We start from the raw sequence: 20,277 nt of genomic DNA on the forward strand, positions 1-20,277 counted from the left end.
CCAAATGACTGTTTACCAATGTTATCCAAAACAGCAGAAGCACATGATATAGACAATAGGTTACCATTATTTCAAGAGTGGATTTCATTTAACTTATAGTGGAATATTTTGGAAACAGCATTGCAATCTTAGGTGAGAAGATATTTTTAAGGGGGAAAACACAGAAATGTTGATGAAGCTGGGTAACGAAACAAAGTGATGAGGACATCTGGGTAAATTTGAACTTCTACAGGATTTATGGACAAGTATAGGGCTCTGAGTCCAACCCTAACACTTTAATTGCAATATTATGGTAGATAAGGCAACTGTTCTCGATAAGCTTCTTAGCACTGATGAAATCAGTCTTTAAGATCATATAGTAATTTCCCTTGAAGTAACACATATAGGTAAGAATCAGATAGATTTATCCTTACTATGGCACAAATAAAAACTCACCCAGGCCCACATATGATTACAAGGGATCAGTTGGACAGGTCACCACTGCCCACTGGGCTATCAGACTTGAGCTAGATTTTGCTGTAGAGATAATAATGAGGCAAATAGCATTCAGCCTTATTTACTTGGAAATCTGACAGCAACTTCTGCACAGTTAAATGCTGAAATCTGGAGATTGCTGTCCCAGATGCAATCTTCCTCCATATGCTTCCAGAAAATGACATATCGCCATCTAACTCACCATCCAAATACATCGAATGGTGTGGTGTTGCTATACTTATAGATACAAACAAAATTCACTGGAAAAATTTAAGGTTTTCCCATTCCAATATTGGTCTCCTTATTTAAAGAAGGATGTAAATGCATTGGAAGCAGTTCAGAGAAGGTTTACTAGACTAATATCTGGAATGAGTGGGTTGTCTTATGAGGAAAGGTTAGACAGACGAGGCTTGTATCCGCTGGAGTTTAAGAGAGTAAGAGGCAACTTGATTGAAACATATAAGATTCTGAGGGGTCTTGACAGGGTGGATGTGGAAAGGATGTTTCCCCTTGTGGGTGAATCTAGAACTAGGGGTCACTGTTTAAAAGTAAGGGATCATCCATTTAAGACAGTGATGAGGAGAATTTTTTTCTCTCAGAGGGTCGTGAGTCTTTGGAATTCTCTTCCTCAAATGGCAGTGGAAGCAGAGTCTTTAAATATTTTTAAGGCAGAGGTAGATAGATTCTTGATAAGCAAGGGGGTGAAAGGTTATCGGGGGTAGGTGGGAGTCGAGGTTACAATCAGATCAGCCATGATCTTATTGAATGGAGGAGCAGGCTTGAGGGGCCGAGTGGCCTAATTCATATGTCTGTATGTATGTACTCGTTTAATGGCATGGTAAGTCTTAATTATTGCCAAACAGCGCCCCGCCCCCGGAACTTAAAATTAACTTTTACAAGTGTAATTCATTCAGATTTTAATCATTGTTGGAGATTTAAAAAAATATATAAACTTTGTGTTTACCTTTTCTTTTTGCTTTTTTTTAAATCTCTCTCCTTAATTCAATCCTTCTTTCCCTCTCTTTAAATTGTTTTCCACATCTGATTAGACATTGAATTCAATATTCTAACTGGCATTTCCTGGTTCAGACTCTGTGCTGCTCATTAAGATTTTTTAATTTGATTGGTTAGGGTTATTTGGCCTGTTCACACAGGTTCCAGATGCCCTGTAGAATGCACTATATGGGCAAGTGTAAAATAAATGAACGGCTAGTACCATGTGTTCACTGCTCAGAGCAAACTCCAGCCCAATGTGAAAAAATTGTACAATTTGAGCACTGTGACTGAATCCACAGATGACATACATAACTTGGCATCCATCGTGATAGCAGGAAAACTCATTTTGAAAGAGGTATTCAAAATTATGAGGGGTTTTGATAGAACAAGTAGGGAGAAACTGTTTCCTCTGGCAAGTGTATCAGTAACCAAAGGTTATGGATTTAAAATAATTTGCTAAATTACTAGAGGGGAAATAAGAAGAATTTTTTTTTTCACACAGAGGGTTCTTAAAATCTGGAACACACTTCCTAAAAGGTGGAATAAGGTTCCATAGGAACATTCAAAAGGCAATTTGGCATTTATTTGAAGAAGACTACTTTATAGGGTGATCAGGTAAAAAGTTGGGGTGTGGGACTAAATTGCACAGATCTTCCAAAGAGCCAACCCAGACATGATGGGCCAAATGGCCTCTTTCTTTGCTGTTTCATTCTGATTCTATAAATATGAAAAATGCTAGTATCTATGCAAATCCAGCATTTCTTATGAAGTTCAGGCATTTCTGATGCTGAAGTAACCAAATTGAGTCAGCTTATTTTGCAAATTAACCTACTAGAGTTACTTAGTGCACAACACCTGATTTATCAGCCAAGTGCCAAGTATGAGAGAATTGTCAGCTTTCATTTAATGTAGACTGTAAAAAGTTGCTTCTTTCAGAGTAAACTGTTGCAGTCTTTCTTTTTTCAAAAATGCTTTTAAAGTAAATAGATTGCAATTCATTTGATTTAACTCAGCAGGGATGAAACAAAATATAGCAAACTGTACATTTTACTCTGGTTAACTTTTAGCTTGTAAAACTATAAAAGAATCCTTTGTTTTTATCTAGATGTTGGCTTCAACAGATTGTTACCTACTTCATCCCTTCGCATTCAGCACTAAAGGGAGGACACTTACAACCATAAATATTTTGACCATTATAAGTCATACGACTTGCATAAAAAAGTACAGAATAGCTACTGTAAACTGGACCAACTGTACTAACATCATTTTCATCTTCTTGTTGACCATTGGCTGGTTTTCTATCTTGATCCAGAACTTCATAATTGATAAATAAATTCAGAAAATGCTGAAAATACTCAGCAGCTTTGTGAAGAGAGAAACGGTTAAAGTTTCAGGTCTGTGACCTTTCGTTAGAACTGGGAAAAGTATTGAGCAAGTGAATGGTGGGAGGGTGGGAAAAAGAACAAAAGGCAAGGTCTGTGATAGGGTCGAGGGCAAGAGAGATTAAGTGACAAATGGCCAAAAGCCAAAGGGAGTGGTATGGGACAAGTAAAGAAGCAAAAAAATGTCTAAAGGAAGTGTGATTGGTAGGATCCTAAATAGCTGCTGTCCAAAAGCAAAGGAAAGGAAAAAAAGAGAGAAACAAGAGAAGAAACAAACAAACCAGCAGAGAAAAAGGAAACAAAATGGGGGCAGAGGTTATGATCTAAAATTGTTGAACTGAACAAGTCCAGAAGGCTGTAAAGTGCCCAGTTGATTGACGAGGTGCTGTTTCTTGAGCTGCATTGAGCTTCATGGGAAAACTGCAGGAGGCTGAGGACAGAAAGCAAGGTGGAGATTTAAAATGACAGGTAACTGGAAGCTCAGAGTCCACAATATGGTCACCAAGACTGTGTGTGGTCTCCCCAGCGTAGAGGAGACTACATCATGAGTAGCAAACACAGAATACTATATTGAAAGAAGTACAAATAAATCACTGTTTCATCTGGAAGGAGTGTTTGGGGCCTTGGACAGTGAGAAGGGAGGAGGTAAGAAAATAGGTGTTGCATCTCCTGCACTTGCATGGAAAAGTGCTATGGGAGGGGAAGGGGGTGTTGGAGGAGACTGAAGAGTGGACCAGGATATCGAGGAGAGGACAGTCCTTTGGGATGCTGAAAGGGGATGGCAAGTTGTGTTTGGTGGTGGCATCACACTAGAGGTGGTGGAAATGGTCGGGGATGATCTATTGAATATGAAGGTTGGTGGGGTGGAAGGTGAGAACAAGGGGAACCTTATTGTGGTTCTGGGAGGGAGGGGAAGGGGTGAGAACAGAAGTGTGTGAAATGGATCAGACATAGTTGAGGACCCTGTCACCCATGGTAGAGGGAATTCTTGGTTGAGGAAAAAGGAAGACATATCAGAAGCACCAATATGGAAGGTTGCATTGTTAGAAAACCTGCAACGGAGACGGAAAAAACGGGAAAATGGAATATAGTCCTTACAGAAAGTGGGATGTGAGGAAGTGTAAACAAGGTAGCTGTGGGAGTCAGTAGGCTTATAATGTATGTTTGTTGATAGCCTATCCCCAGAAATGGAGACAGAGAAGTCAAGGAAGGGAAGGGAAAAGTCAGGGTTAGACTAGGTTGAAGGCAAGAGAAGGGTGGAAATTGGAAGCAAATTCGATGACATTTTCCAGTTCAGAGCAAGAGCAGGAAGTAGCACTGATAGAATCATTAATGTACCGGAAAAAGAGGTGAGGGAGGGGACCTGAGTAGGACTGGAACAATGAATGTTTCACATATTCCATGAAAAGGTGAATAGCTAGGACCATGCAGGTACCCATAGCAATGCCTTTTATTTGGAGGAAGTGAGTGGAATTGAAGGGGAAGTTGTTCAATGTGAGAACAAGTGCAGCCAGGTGGAGGAGGGTGGTGGTGGATGGGGACTGTTTGGGCCTCTGTTCAAGGAAGAAACGGAAAGCCCTCAGATCATCCTGGTGGTGGATGGAGATGTAGAGGGATTGGATATCCATTGTGAAAGGAGCTATTCAGGGCCAGTAAACTAGAAACTGTTAAAGTGATGGGGGTGGGGGAAGCCCATTGGAAGAGTCACAGATGGGGGGTGGGGGGTGGTGTTGGCGGTGGTGGTTTGGGACTGTTGGAAAGAGACTGGACAAGGGGAGAGAAAATAGAATCGAGATAGGAAGAAATCAGTTCAGTGGAGCAGGAACAGCCTGAAGCGATGGGTCTACCAGGGGGGTCCTGTTTGTAGATCTTGGGCATGAGGTAAAAGTAGATTGTTTGAGGTTGGGTGACTGTGAGGTTGGAGGTCATGCAGGCAAGATTTCCAGAGAAAATGAGGTCAGTGACAGTCCTGGAAACAACCTCATAAATTATGTCTGATGTTAGGCTGCATTGGTTCTTTGACCAATTGCTACACACTGATTGATAATTGAATATTAATTGTGTTTAATTCTATGCAGGTAGTGGGCATTAACTGGGGATTTACTTGTGCTCCTATAAAAAGGAACAGACTGAAACAGTATTGACTAGTTTAGGAGGTACATGTTTGTAATGTGCATCCCTCTAAATAAAGCTTATAAAAGTGTTTAAAGATTTTCTCCAGTTCTATCCTCCATCAACTTTCTTTCTTCAATATAACATCATAGCAGAGAATGGTTGCCTGAAGGTGGAAACTAAGAAAAAAAAACAAACAGAAAACTAAAATCCTAGTGGCCATTATGGAAAATGGCAGCAAGCAAATAGAGTCTGAACCATCTGACCAATGGAAGATAAAAGTGAATATGTGGACAAGGGTTATGTCCCTACCAAAGAGGAACAAGATATGGCCTTGGTGTCGTAGCTTCCTACAAGAAGTAAAATCAAAAATATAGTATTTTGTGAGATGGATGGTTGTCAGTTGGATCGTCATGAAGGTTAGGACCTTCTGTTAGAGTTCTTGGATGAAATCTACAAGAAAGATGATGAATCCCTATGGGGCATGGTCAGAATTTCAGAAAACAGATGATCATTCCATGGAAGAATATATCATGGACTTTAACAGATTGTATAAAAGATTGACAAAATGCAATTTGAGAGTCCCTGGATTGGTACAAATGTTAAAGTTACTGAATTGTGCTAGGCTGTTTCATGCACAGGCAACTGATTCTAACTGGTATAATAAAAGCAAAATACTGCGGACACTGGAAATCTGAAATAAAAATAGGAAGTGCTGGAAATACTCAGTAGGTCAGCCAGCATCTGTGGAGAGAGGAGCAGAGTTAAAGTTTCAGGTCTGTGCCCTTTGATTCTTACGAGGAAAGGCTGAGGGACTTGAGGTTGTTTTCGTTAGAGAGAAGGAGGAGGAGAGGTGACTTAATAGAGACATATAAGATAATCAGAGGGTTAGATAGGGTGGATGGTGAGAGTCTTTTTCCTCGGATGGTGATGGCAAACACGAGGGGACATAGCTTTAAGTTGAGGGGTGATAGATATAGGACCTGGTAGAGGTAGTTTCTTTACTCAGAGAGTAGTAGGGGCGTGGAACGCCCTGCCGGCAACAGTAGTAGACTCGCCAACTTTAAGGGCATTTAAGTGGTCATTGGATAGACATATGGATGAAAATGGAATAGTGTAGGTCAGATGGTTTCACAGGTCGGCGCAACATCGAGGGCCGAAGGGCCTGTACTGCGCTGTAATGTTCTATGTTCTATGTTCTATATTATAGACCTGGTGACCAGATTTGGTCTTTCCACAACAATACATAGAAAGGACAAAAGGATTATAGATAAAATCATGGAGAAAGGGGTAGGGACCAGACTTGGGATACCAGAAAAGTTTTTGACTGATAATGAATGGGAGTTTGTCTGTGATAAGTTCAGAGATGTGTGAAAATATGAACATCATGGCCATGAATACTGTAGCTCAATGTTCCAACAGCAATGAACTTTCTGAAAGGAATCGTATGGTGATCGATAAAATGGTGCATAAAATTTTAGCTAATCAACCAGGCTGCTAGTTGGCAATTACCCTGGCATGGGCGGTTCATGCCAATAATTCACTCCACATGGTTGGAATATATAACCCCTGTCAATTAATCCATGGACAAAATCCCAAATTGCCTTCTGTTCTGTGCGTTAGTCCTCCTGCTCTGGAAGGTACTACAACTAGTTCAATTTTTCTGCACATTTGAATGCTTTACATGTAGGGAGATGGGCTTTCATCAAAGCTGAGGTCTCAGAGAAAATTCAGAGAGCACTGAGGCACTGTATAAGACCATCTGAGACAGAGTTTAATTCAGGAGATTTGGTATACTATGAAAGAGAAGGTCATAGGGAATGCAAAGGCCCTGGTAAGGTAATAGGTCCTGATGGTAAGATAGTACTAATCAAACATGGCAATCAAACTGTGAAGGTTCATTCCTTATGATCAATCAGAATTAGTTACAAAATTTCTGACTCTGAGCAGCTGATAGAAGTAAACGAGGCACCTTGTATCTCAAATGCTCATGTGTTTCGTGTTGAAGGTCCTGAGGAACAGCATGCAATAGATCAAGGATTGAATGGTGGTAATGTGAGTGACCATGAAACACATGATAAAGCTATCACATCCATAGAGTGGGTACTCAGGTGACATGAATTCCAGAGGGGTCCAGTGAATGGAGGGATACAATTGTGGGATGTTTAAATATTGGTTGATTGTTCACAATGATGGCCAAGAAGCAAGATCCATGGACTGGCAGAATGGGTGAGAGAGTGGAGAGTAAGAAAGGATAATGCAAGTACTTATGAGTCTGGAAGTGACTTTTGCATCAGAAAATAATCTATTACCAGAGAAAGAACCTCCAATAGTGCAAGAGGGAGATCTCAAGTCATAGTCCTAGCAGACATAAAAGTGGAAGTAGAGGCAGTAGCTTGAATAGATTACACAATGAAATAAAGACCACAGAACAGTTACATAGCAGAACTAGGAGTCGAAGTCCTCATGATCATGAAGTTTTGGTGACTGCCAATAAACTTAAGGATAAACTAATAAGAGAGTTAGATAGTTGGAGAGAGTTTAGAGTTTAGGAATTAAGGAAGCGCATTAAGGTGGATAAATCCTCAGGGCCTGACCAGGTGTATCCTAGGATGCTATGGGAAGCAAGGGAGGAGATTGCTGGGGCCCTGGCAGAGATTTTTGTATCATCGTTCGCCACAGGTGAGGTACCGGAAGACTGGAGGATAGCTAATGTTGTACCTTTATTTAAGAAGGGCAGCAGGGATAAGCCAAGGAACTACAGGCAGGTGAGCCTTACATCAGTGGTGGGAAAGTTATTGGAAGGGATTCTGAGAGACAGAATTTATATGCATCTGGAAAGGCATGATCTGATTAAGGATAGTCAGCATGGCTTTATGCGTGGGAAATCATGTCTCACGAATTTGATTGTGTTTTTCGAGGAGGTGACCAAGAGGATTGATGAGGGCAGGGCGATGGACGTTGTCTACATGGACTTTAGCAAGGCCTTTGACAAGGTCCCACATGGTAGGCTGGTCCAGAAGGTTCGAACACATGGGATCCAGGGTCAGCTAGCAAATTGGATACTAAATTGTCTTGGTGATAGGAGGCAGAGGGTGGTAGTGGAGGGTTGTTTTTCAGATTGGAGGCCGGTGACCAGTGGTGTGCCACAGGGATCAGTGCTGGGTCCTCTGTTGTTTGTCATATATATTAATTAATTGGATTTGAATGTAAGGGGCATGATTAGTAAGTTTGCAGATGACACCAAAATTGGTGATATAGTGGACAGTGAAGAAGGTTGTCTGAGGTTACAACAGGATATAGATCAACTGGGAAAGTGGGCAAGGGATTGGCAAATGGAATTTAATGCAGACAAGTGTGAAGTGATGCATTTTGGGAAGTTAAACCAGGGCAGGACATATACAGTGAATGGCAGGGCCCTGGGGAGTGTTCTTGAGCAGAGAGACCTTGGAGTGCAAGTACACAGTTCCCTGAAAGTGGCAAAACAGGTAGACAGGGTGGTGAAGAAGGCGTATGGCATGCTTGCCTTCATCGGCCGAGGCATTGAGTACAAGATTTGGGACATCACATTACAGTTGTACATAACGTTGGTTAGGCCGCATTTGGAATACTGTGTGCAGTTCTGGTCGCCACACGACAGGAAAGATGTGATTAAGCTAGAGAGGGTGCAGAAAAGATTCACAAGGATGTGGCCTGGTTTGGAGGGCTTGAGTTATAAAGAGAGATTGGATAGGCTGGGTCTGTTTTCCCTGGAGCGAAGGAGGCTGAGAGGGGACATGATAGAGGTATATAAAATTATGAGAGGCATAGATACGGTAGATAGCCAGAGTCTGTTTCCCATGGTAGGGGTGACTAAAACTAGAGGGCATAGATTTAAGGTGAGAGGGAGGAGGTTTAAAGGGGATCAAAGGGGTAAATTTTTCACACAAAGAATAGTGGGTATCTGGAATGAGCTGCCTGAGGAGGTGGTGGAGGCAGGAACAGTAGCGAAATTTAAGAGGCATCTGGACAGATACTTGAATGAGCAAGGCATAGAGGGATATGGAATTAATGCAGGCAGATGGGATTAGTATAGATAGGCATTATGGTCGGCATGGATGCGGTGGGCTGAAGGGCCTGTTTCTATGCTGTACGACTCTATGACTCTATGATTTTATTCTGAGATTTCAAATAAGGGGTAAATTGCTTTGTTGCATTGGTGGATTTGTACTGAAAGGTCTTTACAGATGGAACTGATAAGGTTAAAGCAAGGCTAGTAGCTAAGGGTTTTGAAGAGCAACAATACAGTGATACAGATGTTAGAATGGATTATCCCACAGCTGGAAAAGTAATCTTAAAAATCTTTTTAGGTCTTCTGGCCACATATTCATGGGAGTTTAGGGGTCAATTGACATAAAAGCTGCATTCTGCAGGGCAATACTTTTAAGAAAGAAGTATTTTCTGAAACTGCCCAAAGATGCAGCAGATACAGAAGGAAAACTATGAAAACTAAACAAATGCATGTATGGCCTGACAGATGCTTCCAGGTTATGATATTTTTTGGTGAGATCTGTTTTGCTGAAACAGATTGTGTTCAACTGAAAACAGATCCCACAGTGTTTTATTGGTATCATAAAAGAAAACTGTCAGGTATCTTCATGATGCATGTTGATGATTTCTTACGGGGTGGTACTGTGGAATTTGTGAAATGTGTCATTAGTACGATTAGAATCGAACTTAAAATTAGGAGTCAGGCTTCTGGGGCTTTGAAATATATTGGTTAGAAATTAAGCAAAGCAGATCTGGAATAACTTTAAATCAACAATCCTATTTAGAGAGTGTTACTCCCATCTCAGTTAATCTTACTAGGTTATCACAGAAAGATAATGTTATATTTAAAGAAGAGACAAAGCAATTGCGAAGCTTGATTGGTCAGTTGAACTGGTTGGGCACTCAGGCTTGACCAGATTCTCGTTTTGATGTGATTGAGTTCAATACTACAACGAAACACCCTAAAGAAGAGAATGTTTTAAGGGTAAATAAAACGTTAAAAAATTAAATCTGGATAAATGCATAATCAAGCTCCCATCCTTCGGTGACTGAAAGAACATGAAGCGAGTCATTATTAACAATGCTTCACATGCTAATCTTCCCCATGGATATTCTGGTGCAGCTGGTTTCATAGTATTTCTGATAGGTGAGAATGGCACATGTTGTGCTTTAGCTTGAGACACTAAGAAAATAAAAAAGGGTTGTTAAAAGTACTCTGGCTGGCGAAACATTGGCTCTTATGGAGGCAGTGGATATGGGATTGTATTTTCCCAATATTTTAAGTGAGATTCTGTACAGTGGGTATGCTGAAGATAGTATACTGTTACGACCAAGGCAGGAGGAGTGCACTGTTTATTCTAGTTCCACTTCTCCACAGGTCACGACATATATTTAAATTTTATCACTGACCGATATAGCCAATCGTATACTCTATTTTTTCCCAGAATAAAACACATTAACCAGGTTTCTTTAATGAATAACAAAATTAGCAGTTTATTATAAAACATGTCTTAACCACTAATGAAGTAAAGCATAAACACACAGACTGACATTTTAAAGTTCCCTTTTTACCTTAGCCCTCTCACACTCACACACAAACATACACTGATTAACCAGAAAAATAAAAGGGATTTTTGTTCAGAGCTCCATTACAGACAAAAGAACACTTGGACTGAATACTTGCTCATTCTTGATGAAAACAGCAGATTATATATGTTGTGTTCCAAAGCTCTCATACAGTCTAGTCTCCGAGTACACGTAGACAGGTCACTGGAGTCTTTTAGAACAGTTCTTTTCAGGAGGTGTTGAGTATTAATTTAGCAGGCTTTTCTTCAAAGACAAGAGACGAGATGAGTTGACCCAGTGGAATTTTCAGGGTCTTTTAGAGAGATCTGGAAAGCTGAGCTGGGTTGTGGTCTTCTCTCCTTGCTTGGGAATTCTCTCCTTCTGCAGGCTTTTTAAAGGCTGGACTGGGCTGGGGTTCTGTCCTGTCAAGGGGGGCACAACTGACACTTCTCTGCACACATCTTCCCCTGTTACCAGGGTTTATGTTCTATTTTTAAATTGAGTCATGTGACAACCAGTAAACTAGTGCTTTCGGTGTCCTCTTGATGACCCTCTTGAAAAAAAAACTGGTCCAACATTTCTTCAGTTTGACTATGAATTCCTCAAAAAAATATTTTAACAAAAAAAGCAGAAACACTTTCATAACAATACCCATTGAGTGTTATGTCGATTGTGGAATAATGTATACTCTATGAAAAGTGTGAGTGAGAAAAGGTGACAGATTGACCTTGCTGACTTAAAACAAATGCTGGCAAGGAAATCGCTAAAATTAAATGGCGGATGCAAGTCATCAACTGTTGGAAAGGAAATGCATACATGAAGAAATTGTTAGGGGTCCAAGAGGAGGGATGTCTTCCAAGGTAATGCTTTGCACAGAATAGGGAGGTCTTTGATTTAATTTGTTTTGAAATTTTAGTTGTAAATTTAAACTCTAATTTTTATTTCAAGCAGAGAAGGGAATATGTTAATCATATATTAATTGTGTTTAATTTTGTGCAGGTGGTTTGCATTAACTAGAGATTCACTTGTCCTATAAAATGGAACAGAGTGAAACTGTGGTGGCTAGGTTAGGAGGTGCATGTTTGTAATGTCTAACTCTGTAAATAAAGTTTATAAAAGTGTTTAAAGATTGGCTGCAGTTCTATCCTTCACCACTTAGCTTTCTGGAATACAACACTGATGGTTCAACAACTCAAAACTAAAATCAGCATTATTTAAGCTCCAGTTGGAAAATTCCTAAGTGCAAAAGTTATGAATTTTATTTTGTTTCTCTTGTGGTAATACTAAAGGAATGAACTTACATATATATAGTCCTAAAATGCTTTACAACCAATGATTTCTACCATTAAAGCAGCAATTGTGATTGTGGGATGTCAACACGGGGGGCTGGACTTTACCAGCCCTCCAACATTGGGGTTGTGGCGGGGGCGCCTGGAAAATTCTTTCGGGAGAAACCCACCTTGAACCCCGATGCCAAGAAGGCCCTGCCGCATTTTACCAGCGGCAGCGAGGCCTCCGCACAGTGGAGGAGCCTTAATTTACGTACTGAAATTAATTAAAATAAATGTACATTAACTTAGCTGGGCCAGGCAGCTGTCCCACACCGATATTCTGGCCAGTGTCCAGAAGTCCCATGCCTTCTGATCCCTGTTTGGGGATCCAAGGCGAGACACTGGTGGGGAGAGGGGAGGAATATAATTCTCAGGGCATGGGGGAGGGGTAATGGGGAAAATTCTTTTGATTGGTGGAGGGGATGGTGGGAAAAGGTTTAAAGTTGTTAAAGGTCGGGGGAAAGATCGGGATCTGCATGACAGTTTTTTTGGGGGGGGGTGGAATGGGCAATTAATGAATCGATTCTTCCTTGGGGGTGCGGGTGAAGGGAGTGAAAATGTAATTGCATCTGTAACTGCACTTTTCCACATTCTTTGCCTTGAAAAATGTAAATTCCGCTGAAGGGCTTGAAACCCTTTAAAAATGGCACCAGCGCCTGCGTGGTGGCGCCAGACGCCATTGCCGGGGACGGAGGAGTTGCCCCCTCCACGTCATTGGGGCGACCGTTCCACCCCCTCCATTTAAATGAGCCCCCACGCAAACTATCATGGAGGTTCCGTGGTGGCCGCTCCACACGAACAGACTGCCAACTTCAATGAGCACCGTCGCAATTAGCGGCCGCTCATAAAATTCAGCCTAAATATTCCAAATCCAGAAATGCTAATAGTATCTTTTCACACACTGTAAGAAAACTGCACTGTCCTCAGCTCCCCTCAGTGTATCTATTAGAACTAGTGTAATAATTATATGAAGTTCTAATTTAGTTAATTTTGCATACCATATGGACCTTACTTGGCCTTCTTCCGTATGGCTTTATGGCCACTTCCTGCTGTTCTTTTTTTTAGTTTAGTTTAGTTTAGAGATACAGCACTGAAACAGGCCCTTTGGCCCACCGAGTCTGTGCTGACCATCAACCACCCATATATACTAATCCTACACTAATCCCATATTCCTACCACATCCCCACCTGTCTCTATATTTCCCTACCACCTACCTATACTAGGGCAATTTATAATGGCCAATTTACCTACCAACCTGCAAGTCTTTTGGCTTGTGGGAGGAAACCGGAGCACCCGGAGAAAACCCACACAGACACAGGGAGAACTTGCAAACTCCACACAGGCAGTACCCAGAATTGAAGCTGGGTCGCTGGAGCTGTGAGGCTGCAGTGGTAACCACTGCGCCACTGTGCCGCCAGTGAATGAACAACACATACATCATTTAAGGTTTCTACATCATATGAGATTTCCTCCCAAGCCCATAATGTAAATTATGATGTTGTAAACAGTGAGGAGGATCATAACAGACTTCAGGGGGACCATAGATAGACTGATGAAATAAGCAGATACATGGCAGAGGAAATTTAATGCAGACGTATCTTGGAAGGAAGAATGAGATGAGGCAATATAAACAAAATGGTATAATTTTAAAAGCCGTGTAGGAATAGAGAGACCTGGGCATTCACATACAAAGATTCTTGAAGGTGGCAGGACAAGTTGAGAAAGTTCTTAAAAACAGCTTTCAGGATCCCGGGCTTTATAAATAGAGGCATAGAATACAAAAGCAAAGAAGTTATGCTAAACCTTTATCAATCACTGGTTATGGCTCAGTTGGACTGTTGTATCCAATTCTGAGCACCATACTTTAGGAAGGATATCAAGGCCTTGGAAATGATGCAGATGAGCTTTACTGAGCGGTACCAGGATGAATGATTGCAGTTATGTAGCAAGGCTAGAGAAGCTGGGATTATTCTCCTTACAGCAGAGAAGGCAAAGGGCAGATTTAATAGAGGTGTTCAAAATTATGCAGTGTTTTCATAGAGTAAAAAAGGAGTAAGTGTTTCCATTGACAGAAGGGTCAGTAAGCAATGGTCACAAATATAAGATAGCTGGCAAAAGAACCAGAAGGGAGATGTTATGATTGTGAATGCACTGCCTGAAAAGGCAGTGGAAGCTGATTTAATAGTAACTGTCAAAGGGGAATTGGATATATACCTGAAAAGTAAAAAGTTGCAAGGCTATGGAGAAGATCAGGGAAGGGAGTCTAATTAAATAATGTTTTCAAAGATCCAGAACAGGCACAATGGACTGAATGGCTTCCTTTTATGTTATAGGGTGGCGCAGTGGTAGGGTGGCACAGTGGCGCAGTGGTAGGGCGGCGCAGTGGTTAGCACCACAGCCTCACAGCTCCAGCGACCCGGCTTCAATTCTGGGTACTGCCTGTGTGGAGTTTGCAAGTTCTCCCTGTGTCTGCGTGGGTTTTCTCCGAGTGCTCCGGTTTCCTCCCACAAGCCAAAAGACTTGCAGGTTGGTAGGTAAATTGGCCATTATAAATTGCCCCTAGTATAGGTAGGTGGTAGGAAAATATAGGGACAGGTGGGGATGTGGTAGGAATATGGGATTAGTGTAGGATTAGTATAAATGGGTGGTTGATGGTCAGCACAGACTCGGTGGGCCGAAGGGCCTGTTTCAGTGCTGTATCTCTAAACTAAACTAAACTAAACATATACAAGAATAGAAAAATTAGGAGCAGGAGTAGACCATTTGGCCCCTCAAGCCTGCTCCACCATTCAACAAGATCATGGCTCATCTGATTGTGGCCTCAATTCCACTTTCCTGTCTGCCCCCATAACCCTTGACTCCCTTGTCTATCAAAAATCTGTCTAACGCAGCGTTGAATATATTCAGCGACCCAGCCTCCACTGCTCTCTGGGGAAGAGAATTCCACAGACTAACGACTCTCTGAGAGAAAAAATTTCTCCTCATGTCAGTCTTAAATGGGACACCCCTAATTTCTAGATTCCCCCACAATGGGAAACATCTTCTCAACATCCACCCTGTCAAGTCCTCTCAGGATTTTATATAATTCAATAAGATCACCTCTCATTCTTCTAAATTCCAATGGGTATAGATCCAACCTGCTCAACCTTTCCTCATAAGATATCCCCTTCATCCCAGGAATCAGTCATTTGAACCATCTCTGAATTGCTTCAAATGTAATTATATCCTTTCTTAAGTAAGGAGACCAAAACTGTACACAGTACTTCAGGTGTGGTCTAACTAAGGCCCTATATGGCTATAGCAACACTTGCCTACTTTTATATTCAATTCCCTTTGCAATGAATGCTAACATTCACATTCCATTTGCCTTCCTAATCACTTGCTGTAACTTTTTGTGATTCATGTACCAGGACACCCAGACCCCTCTGTACCAGTGAGTTCTGCAGACTCTCTGCATTTAAATAGTATACTGCTTTTCTATCCTTCCTGCCAAAGTGGACAAGTTCACATTTTCCAATCTGCCCACTCACTTAACCTATCTAAATCCCTTTATAGACGTTTTTGTGCTCTTGAAGCTTACTTTCCTACATACCTTTCTGTCATCAGCAAATTTAGCTACCATACATTTGGTCCCTTCATCCAAGTCATTGATATAAATTGTAAATAATTGAGGCTCCAGCACTGATCCCTGTGGTACTCCACTAATAATGGCATGCCAACCTGAAAATGACCCATTTATCCCTACTCTCTGCTTCCTGTTAGCTAACCAATCCTCTATCCATGCTAATACGTTACCCCCTATACCATGAGCTCGTATCTTGTGTAGTAACTTTTAATGTGGCACCTTATCGTATGCCTTTTGGAAATCCAAGTACACCACATCTACATGTTCCCCTTTATCCACCTTGCTTGTTACTTCCTCAAAGAACACTAATAAATTAGTCAGACATGATTTCCCTTTCACAAAACCATGTTTGCTTTGCCTGATTGTATAATGATTTTCGAAATGTCCTGCTATTACCTCCTTAATAATGGATTCTAGCATTTCCCTATGACTGTCAGGCTAACTGGCCTATAGTTTCCTGCTTTCTGTTTCCCTCCTTTCTTGAATAGAAGTGTTACATTTGTGTTTTTCCAATCCGCTTGGACCTTTCCAGAACATAGGGAATTTTGGAAGATCACAATCTATCATCTCCGCAGCCATTTCTTTTAAAAACTTAAAATGCAAGCCATCAGGTCCAGGGTGCCTGTCAGCCTTTAGTTCTAATAGTTTTCCCAGTACCTTTTCCCTAGTGATTGTGATTGTTTTAAGTTCCTCCACCCTTTTTACTTCTTGATTTTCAAGTATTCTTGGATATTTCTGCAGTGAAGACAGACACAAAATACCTGCTCAATACGACTTCCTTGCTTCCCATTATTAATTCCCCAGTCTCACCCTCTAAGGGACCAACACTCATTTTAGTTATTCTTTTCCTTTACAAATACTTGTAGAAACTCTTACTATCTGTTTTTATATTTCTAGCTAGCTTTCTCTCATACTCTAATTTCTCCCTCATTTTTTTAGTCATTCTTTGCTGATTTCTAAAATCTGTCCAATCTGTCCAAAGATTACCACTAATCTTTGCAGTATTATATACTTTTTCTTTCAATTTGATACAATTCTTACCTTCCTTAGTTAGCCACAGATGGTGCATCCTTCTCAGTCTTTCTTTCTCAATGGAATATGTCTTTGCTGATAGTTATGAAAGATCTCCTTAAATGCCTGCCACTACTTCTCTACTGTCCTAACTTTTAATCTATGTTCCCAGTTCACTTTAGCCAACTCTGTCCTCATACCCTTATAATTGCCTTTATTTAAGTTTGAGACACTAGTCTTAGACTCACACTTCTTGCCCTCAAACTGAATGTGAAATTCTATTTTGTTATGATCACTGTTGCTTAGAGGATCCTCTACTATGAGGTCATTAATTAATCCTGTCTCATTGCACATTACCAGGTCTAGAATGACCTGCACCCTGGTTAGCACCAGAACATACTGCTCTAAGAAATTGTCTCGGATACACTCTATGAACTCATCGTCCAGGCTACCTTTGCAAATCTGATTCATCCAATCAATATGAAAATTGAAATCAACCATGATTATTGCAGTACCTTTCTTACGAGCCCCCATTAGTTCTTCCCGTGTACCCTGTCTAAAGTGTAGCTACTGTTAGGGAGCCTATAAACGACTCCCACAAGTGACTTCTTACCTTTGCTATTTCTTATCTCTAGCCAAACTGATTCTATAACTTGATCTTCTGAACTAAGGTCATCTGTCATGACCGTACTAATGTCATCCTTAATTAACAGAGCTACCCCACCACCTTTTCCTAGCTTCCTGTCCTTCTGAAATGTCAAATACCCTTGAATATTTAGGTCCCGGCCTCAGTCACTTTGCAATCACATCTCTGAAATGGCTATCAGGTCATACATATTAATATGATTCTATAGAGACTTTTGGAAAAGTGTCAACTGGCAGAATTTTGTTCTGCCCTTGGATATGGGCACAGAAGCAGGAGGGCAAACAAAATAGCAGGGGCACCGTTCCCAATGTTGCCCAGACCCCCTGCCATTTTGTCCGGGAAGGGGAAGACCGAGGTCGGCCTTCCCGCCCCAGGCCAATTGAGGCCCTTAATTAGCCAATTAATGGCCACTTATGGGCCTCTTCCCACCTCCACTTCAATTTTGTGGAAGGTGGAGGGGCCTGTCACCACAGGGTAAAGTCTAATGGCTTCCTGGTGGAGTGGGGGGTTGTCCCTCCTTTGGGGACAATCCAGAGTCCCCCCAGCAGCAATCGCCAGCTCCCACCTCCATCACTCCTGGAAGAACCCTCCACCCTCACCAACCCTCCCCACCCCATTGCTCGGGGTCTGCCTAAGTGGCCCCACTCACCTGTCTCAGAGTTCTCCTCAATCTTCTCCTGTCTTCGTACTGCAGAGTCTCCTACAGAACCAGCTGTGGCCACTGCTCCTAGTGGTGCTGCCAGACTACAAAGCTGCTGGCCTTCCAATCGCCAGCAGCTCTGGAGTCGGGCACTCGACCCTTAAAGGGACGGCATCCACGATGGCGGGCAGTTAATTGCTTGCCCATCATGGAATTCCAACGGGGGACAATGGCAGGCTGAGGCGAGTTCTTCCCCACCTTACAACCTGCCGTCAGGACCTCCGTAGCTGAAATAAGATCCAGCCCAACTATGCTAAAGAGCATTAACATTACTACAATTTGCATATAAGCACCATGATTCTTATCAGAATACTTTTACTGTATCAGCACGGGCTTTGCTCTTTTCAGTGTAAAAAAAAAACACCCAAATAGTGCACATTGACACATCCAATAACCAATCTACACAACACTGTTAGAACTCTGTCAATGCTGGAGTAAAAATCTTTTATCATGGAAAGCTGTTTCCTTTTGTACTATGAATTCTTTTTCTTGCTGCTACAGTAGTCTGAAATTAGTGATTGAAATGCACTCAATCTTGAATTAAAAATGTTTGATGGCACAGTATTAATGTTGTCATTTGGAGCCCTGTAAAAGAAAATCTAAAATGCTTTGCCTTGCTTTTATGCACTTGTGTCTGTTGCACTAAATTAAACATTCCAAAGGGAATTGGTTATGTAATTACTGACAATAAAGAATTCCCTAAAGATAACTTAAAATGAAATACACTGATAAATGTTTTTCTATTTTTAAGTCACTGTACACGTGCAATTTTGCTGTTGATAGAACCCAACCATATTCAAATTGGAACTGAAATTCTTTCTGATAATTTTCCCATTGAATTTAAAACTATTTGACAATATTTCTCAGTGATAATCCTTACTAATCTGTGTTAAGTTTTTGCATGTTCAATGTTGTATTTCCCAGATTTTTCCCAGAACAAACACAAAGCATCTAAATACATAACACAATCTAAACAATGCCAACAACCAGCAAGTTATGCATGGTGCAGGAGCTGTGGTATGCTGTTATTTCTGCAGGATTAATGTTCAATTATGGATGTTCAGATTCTGGTGCCCATTAGTGTGTTTCATCAAGTTGAAAAAACTCTTATGGCACACAGTGCAGCTCTAGCAATTCCTCCCAGCTGTAACAAGAGGACTTGTAAGAAAAAAGCCTGTTGTAAGAAATAAGTGCCTGTTGCTATAAACTACAAGAGTTAAAGCAAAAACACCTCATGCCAATAAATGTTTCGGGCAATAGTGCAAGCTTGGCTCATGTGGGGAAGAGGTTGTTGGTTAAATTATTATTCCTGGATTTGAGCGCATAGTCTGATATGACAGAGTTGTCAGTGAGTGCTGGATTTAACAAAGTGCTCTCCTTTTGTTGAGATGCTGTTAGTGCATATTAAAGATTTTATAGTATTATTTAAAGAAAGACAGGGAATTCTCCTGGTGTCCTGACCAACATTTTTAGCTCAACCAACAGTGTCAAAAACAGTTGAGGTGGAAATTAGTCTCGACCTATTTTCAGGCCCAGGCATAAAACAGGTGCAATGAGGTTCAATTTCTACACCATTAACAGGTTATTTATTTCATTTCTGCTTTTGTTCTTGCAGTGTGCCAATTTACTGTTGCTTTTGCCTACATAACCACAGTGTCTGCGGACAGAACTTTAACTGGGGAGAAAGGCTCAGGTGCAGGCCTGGGGTTAAATCTCTGAAAACGGGTGTCAGGTTAGAAACCCAATATGATCCAGCCCAATTCGGGGTTTGCAATTCTGCGTGCACACAGATCAGATTTTTTAAGATTCTGCCCCATATTTCAAAAATAAAAAGCATTTGAACTATTCGTCAAAGATGTTGTTATGGCCAAGTGAGGAGGGGGGTCACAGTTGCCCTTCTTGCCCTTCCTCTTATTTAACCACAACAGGGTTTATTCCTTTTTAAACAGTGGTTGTGCTTTACCACCTCTATGAGTGTTTTACCTTTTATCTTTACTGTGATCGTGAAAGAAACAATCGGACAGGTTTTCTTGAGTTTAAACAAGAAAGAGGTAAGTTTATTATACTTAACAATCTAACCCCGATTTAAAAATAATAAAAAAATACACTACACATTCACACACATTCACATGAGAATCACACACACAAATCGATTACAGAGGGAAAAATAGATTTGGTGGTTGGATTAGAGTCCAGAATAAATGGAATTGAAATACACTCTGTGGAGTGGATGCTTCAGTAGTCTTCCGGCTGAAGCTGTATTCTTGAAGTCCTTGGCTGGTCAAAGTGCACTTTGTGGTTGGCCTGCTTTGCTCAGGGTTTTCTTGCAGGCAGAATTGTAGTTGGCTCTCTTCCCCTGGTCTCTGGCTGCAGCAGTCTGTAGGCTTGGAGGGTCCACAGTCACA

The sequence above is a fragment of the Heterodontus francisci genome, chromosome 20 (genome assembly GCF_036365525.1).
Source record: "Heterodontus francisci isolate sHetFra1 chromosome 20, sHetFra1.hap1, whole genome shotgun sequence".
NCBI classification, from domain to species: Eukaryota; Metazoa; Chordata; class Chondrichthyes; order Heterodontiformes; family Heterodontidae; genus Heterodontus; species Heterodontus francisci.